Source organism: Thamnophis elegans, chromosome 10 (assembly GCF_009769535.1).
Source record: "Thamnophis elegans isolate rThaEle1 chromosome 10, rThaEle1.pri, whole genome shotgun sequence".
Classification (NCBI taxonomy): domain Eukaryota; kingdom Metazoa; phylum Chordata; class Lepidosauria; order Squamata; family Colubridae; genus Thamnophis; species Thamnophis elegans.
In genome coordinates this window covers 34567897-34573945 of record NC_045550.1, presented here as the reverse complement: position 1 = coordinate 34573945, position 6049 = coordinate 34567897, and the positions used below count along the sequence as shown (strand labels likewise).

At 40.0% G+C, this 6049-nt stretch overlaps 1 protein-coding gene across 1 annotated transcript in view; it reads left to right on the top strand.

Annotated features, from left to right (window-relative positions):
• The first annotated feature begins 4804 nt into the window (after positions 1–4804).
• Positions 4805–6049, top strand: part of PIK3CB (phosphatidylinositol-4,5-bisphosphate 3-kinase catalytic subunit beta) — an 81876-nt gene continuing 80631 nt past the window's right edge. The window contains 2 exon segments of the mRNA XM_032225669.1: positions 4805–5626; positions 5713–5818. The gene's annotated coding sequence lies outside the window, so the exon portion shown is untranslated.

Sequence of the window (6049 nt, the reverse complement as noted above, 5' to 3'; positions counted from 1 at the left end):
ATTATTGCAATGATAAACATTTATCTTTACTTTTATTTTTACTAAATGATAACCAGATGAAGAGAGATGGATACGACATACTTAAGTACAATCTAGGCAACCACATTTTAATCTTCTGTGATCTATAAACCCAGCCCATTTTGTCAGTTTATTCTTTAATGTGTCATATGAACCCAGAAAAAGTGGTGAATCAAATAAACCATAGTTTAACTAAGTACAAATAAATGTCTATTGGGAACAAAGCCAGTAAAATAGACTTAATTAAACAGCTTAAGAAAAAGGAGGCAGAAGCACCAAGAATTAAAATTAATTACTGGCTAGATTCTGGAAACACCACAAAAAAATCCTAAGTTATTAAACTTCTTTGAATAGTGTGAGTCCTGGGCAAATGAGCATTTTCCCCAAGATATATTTTCTCTGGTATTAGTGCATTGACTTCTGAGCTGGATTTACTCAGAATATATGATTACAAATATGTAAATTCACTTTAACTAAGTCATATTTCCTTTTCTTCAAAAGAGATACCACAGAATCATTACATTCAAAGACTCTAGCAATCCATGTTTCTGACTTGCATTATGAGTCCCTTCATGTAGCTAATCTATGTCTTCCCTTCCCTAGGAGTTGGAAATAACTTAATAACTCATAATCAATCATGAGCCTGTTACTACTGATCCACAGCAAAAGCATGCTTTGATTACACCAATCGCTTTCTTGTCCCCATGATGGTCCTCTCTTAGTTCAACCCATGAGTGAGGTACCCTTGCAAATTACCATTAGCTCTATTGGTATGAAAATAACATTTCCCCATTTATACTGGCACTGCCCAATTCATACTTAAAATGAATAAAACCTGATATACTTTGTGACCCATTATCTTGCAGGGAAAGTCAGCTGAGCTATTGTGGGTATAACTGGAGAAGCGTTGGGAGTGTTGATGAGTGTTGGGAATCTTAAGAATGCCCCTTTCCATCTGGTCACTTGCTAGCTTCCCCAGTTGGCCCTCCCCTCTCACCGTCTGTTGTCTCCATTTACATGTCATCTGGGGAATGCTTTTCATACTCTTCACTTCCTGTTTTTGACACCAGCCTCTCTCCAACCAAGGATCAAAATAACAAAGGAAAGCACAGCAGATTCCAGTTAATTCATTTAGGGAAGAATCTGGAGGGTGTGTTTTGCATTTTCATAACAGTTAATGTAGTAATAACAACTTACTAAATCTACATGTCCACCTCCACTTTTTGAATCAAGGTAACTTACAATTGTTAAAACGTTTTTAAAAATAACAATACAAAAAAATACAATCAGCACAAGACAAAGGAAAAATAGTGGTGAATAAGCCCAGAGGGAAACAGAAAGAAAGAAGGGGCATGGATCAATTAAAAATTAATCTTTACCTTAAACCCTGCTTTTCCAGGAATTGAGGGATGTCAACCTAGGCTTTTATTGATCACATGCTTCTCTCTCTCTGAGATCAGTTTCAATTAGGCCTTGCTCCTATGAAGAATAGTCTGAGTTCTTTCCCCTATAAACTTACCTGGTTATACAGTCATAATGGGGTCTACCTTTCTCCTTTCGGAGGCCATTTCGTTCTTGGGTTCCATTTATTATTGCAACATTAAGGATCCCGCTTTGGAGTGCAAGAGGATGAACAACGCAGATTAGCTTAATGAAGACAATGAAATGAGATCCACCCCATTTCTGCCACTGTGTCTGATTGGTGCATATTTTAATAATGCCTGGTGAGAGCTGAAAAATAATAGCAAAACTAGAGATAAAAATCACTAATTTTGCCTAAAAGTAATAGTATACTTTGAAATATTCTATTACAAAAACCAGTGCTCTAGAACAGGTACAATAGGGGGATATGGCAATGCAGTAAAAAAAAAAAAAACATGCTAGTATTGTTTTGTTAGTCGAAGGATGAGTCAATAGTCCTTTAATTAATGAAAAATGTGGAGTCCTCTTAAATTTATTTCTGCTTATATTGAAATAACATTCTCCTTGAAAAATAATCTATTTATTCATATATATGACCTTATCCAAGCAAGGTAATTTCTCTGTACCAGTGATCAAGATTATGTCTAACTGTCTTATCTATCATTAACCTCCTCCTGGACAAACCACAATTTTATATCCAATAATTACATTGGTCAAAGTGAACCAAGTCAATAATAGCAGCAATTAAACTTAAAACTTCACTAAGTCATGAAGCTCATTGAATAAACAGGCCAAACACAGAGGAAGTGCATATATTACACTATGACACAACGTGGTTTGGTTTATGTACTAAGAGTGGTGTATGAATTCAGTCACTGTAGTTTATAACACTTTGCTAACATGGCTTAACTCATATCACTATCTGACAGAGAAGAGTGGAGAATCATGTAAGTTATCTTTAGTATGTATACTAGACAATCTATTGGGTCATTGTTTCAAAGAACAGATTACTGCAAAAAAGCGGTAGAAATGGGAGCAACCTTTGACTTCCTGCTGGCTTCCCCACTTTCTTGTGGGAAGGTGGTGGGGAACATGAGAAATCTTCCTTCTCCTTCCCTTTCCTAGTAAGCAGGTGGTTACTGCATTTGGTGGAGGAAGCAACGGAGCATGTGAGTGGCTAGCAGTGTGAGCTCAGAAGAACTGACAGACAGTGCACCATTTTTCTGATGACTTTCTATCTAGAACAGGGGTAGTCAACCTTTTTATACCTACCTCCCACTTTTGTATCTCTCTTAGTAGTAAAATTTTCTGATCGCCCACCAGTTCCACAGTAATGGTGATTTATAAAGTAGGGAAGTAACATTACTTTATAAAATTTACAAAGCAGAGTTATAGCAAACCCCCACCGCCCACCATGAAAGCTGGAATGCCCACTAGTGGGCGGTAGGGACCAGATTGACTACCACTGATCTAGAAGTTCCCACAAGCAAACACTTTTGCTAGTGAAAACGTGACAAGGAACATCAACAGCCATATCAGTAACTTCTAGTTTCCCATGGACTTGTGGAAAGCTGCCAGGGAATATTGAAAATGAGAGTATCATAACCACAGCTGGCAAGTGGCACTGTACAGCCAGGACCAAAGAAGGGAAGTAGCCAGACTTCATTCCCTTGGCAATAATGGTTCCCAGCATTCTGTAACCCATTGATACCCAATTTGGAAGCCATTTGAGGTATTCTTCTTGACAACATTTTGTCTTTAATGCAATATTTCTCCTAACTGAAGGTTGCAAAGTATCAAACAGTTGCAAAATGTTTAGTACCATATAGATTATTGCTGGACAAAAATAAACCCTAAACAGAAATAGGTATCTAAAATGTTACATAGAGTAATGCCAATTTTATTACAATAGAATAGGTTGCACACTGATGTTGCAAGAGTCAGATATCAGAATTGATATCTTCGAAAGTAGCATGATAAAGATGGTAGTAAACAAATAATTGAGGTTCTTGTGTATTAACAGGCATAGAATTAAGAAGAGTCTGAGGAGTAACTCAAAAAAGTGAAGACAAACATGGAATTCAGAAAAAATAAATCCATAGCCTGTTTAGGAAAATCCAAGGATATGAATAACATTCAAGCCTTTAAGTCTCCCACCCACCTTCGAAAAAGTTTGTCATGCAAGATGGTAAATAAAACAAAAAGAATGAGAAACCAGCACCATCATACTCTTGAAATGAGGGAGGAGGTTGCAACATGCAGACCTTCCAATCAGCAGAATCTGAAATTTATATGCTGCACTGGCTTAAAAAGATATCACCTAGTAATTAGAAGGGATGTGGTCACAAAGAATAAAACCTCATCTTTAATACTTATCTTTTAATGGAGGACTGGTTAATACTATAGTTATTTTAAAAAGCCAGCTTTATTTTAAAAAGTAAGTTCAGAATAGCATTAAATATTATAAACAACTTTTTTTTGATGAAGAGTTTTGGAGAACTTAGAAAATTGCATCTTATACCTTGGTTGGTTTACTGGTTGAGCCATCATTGTTTTTAATAACAATTTATTGCAGGGGTGTCAAACTCGATTTCATTGAGGGCCGAATCTGGGTTGTGTTTGACCTTGGGAGACCAGGATGGGCGTGGCGAGCTCAATGTCACTTGGCCTGTGGCGGCCAAGCACTCTGCCAGCAAAAATGGCTCCACAGCTCCATTTTGGCTGCGATGGCCTCCTGCAACCCTCTGCCAGCGAAAATGGAGTTGGGAATGCTGCCATTGCAAGCTTCATGTTCAGCTGTGACGGCTCCATTTTTTCTGGCACAAGCACAGTGGGCTGTTCTTTCGCTGTTTTCAGGGCAACCCCGCGGGCCAGATCTAAGCACCCTGTGGGTCGGATGCAGCCCCCGAATCTTGAGTTTGACACCCCTGATTTATTGGTTTCAATAATTTGTCATGATTCCTGGTTTGTAGACCAGTGGCCGATTATGCATTAACAATAAGAAATGAAATGTTTTGTTATGTAAGAACCTAAGTTCTGAGTTAGTGAATTATCCCAATGCTTTGGTAGTTAACATGGATTTTGGAATTTTGCAGGTTTAAGTAGAATTAGAGGAAGACGTTATATATATGGGTCCCCATTTTTTGACAAACTTAGTACCTTAAGTCTTAAGGTACTTTAGACTTATATCCGGTAAGTCTAAGGAAACAGCAAAAGTAAAGCCTGAAATTCAAACCATTTGACCCCAAATTCACAGGTATAGATATCAAATTCCAAAGATGACACTATAAAGGATAGACCTTAACATCTATATTTCATACAAACTTTAATCAATTACACAGAAATTTGATTGAATATGACAACAGCAAGTAAAACAATTTTGTGTAAAGCAAGATTAAAATGATGAAAAACAAAAAGGAGCCCAAGTTTTCCTAAATCAACATCAGATTTGATCTAAATAAAAGACTTAAATCTTTTAAAAGTAACTATGATCTTAAATCTGGCAAAATTTAGCAGGCATTTTTCCAAACTGGAGAGGGGGGGGGGGAGGATATTTCTCCCAAGAATCATTGCCAAGCCCAGTCTTTTACCAACTACAAATTTAAGGCATACTTTGTAATTATACTGAACTGAGTAAACAGATATGCAATTTTGTATGGGATCGAGTTCAATGTCTACATTAACTCAGTGGCTTTGTTCGCAGAACACCCTGAGTCATAAAGTTGCCAGCCACATTTTAGCGTAGGGGTTACTTGCGCAACCTCAACAATGACTGAGTAAACAATAAACACGGTTTAGCCGGTCGTGGGAACACAGCCAAGGCAACCTACTCCAGCCTTTCCGCCCCTCCCACCACCCACCACAACCCCCAAAAGCTACGCGATGCCTCCTCGGCGGAATCGGTTCAGTGTTTCCTCGGCTACAGCCCGAAGCGAAGGAAAACAGAGTCGTCCTTTCTCTCCGCAGCGCGCTGCGGCGGGGACGTATCTGGCCTGCGACGGATCGAACCTCCCAAGCGGAACTCTCACTCTTCATGGGGGTGTAACAAACCCGGAGAATAATGCGAGAAGAAAACGAAAGTACGTGTTGCAGAGAGTGAACTTCTTTCATGAGATTGGCTGAGGTGAACTGGAAGGCGGAGAGAGCGGCGAGAGCGAGAAGGGGCTGGTGGGAAGCTGTTTCCTAGGTAATGTTCGCCACCGGCGCCACCATTGCTTTCCTCCCCCCGCGGGTGCCTGCATTAGAGGAGTAACAGGCTTCGTTTCCCAGCAGGTAAATTACGTGTTACCGGCGACGGAGCTGAGCAGGAAAAGCCGCCACCGCGGATAGAAGAAACAGGAAGCGAGTTCGATTGCCGCTTCTACCCGCGCTTGAGTAGGTAAGTGGCTGAAACCAGAGGCGGTTGGCCGGAGAGTGAAATCACCGGTTTGGTGAGAAGGGCAATCCGTCGCCTTTCCCTGCCGTCGTGCCTAGTGCTGTTCGGCTGGGCTCGTTAGTGAAGAGGGAGCACCCCGGGGAAGGCGACTCGGGGCGGAACACGTTCGCCTTTGAAAAAGTCTGCCTGCTGGGCTGCTCTTGGGAATTTTTTCCGGACAGCTGATCTATATTT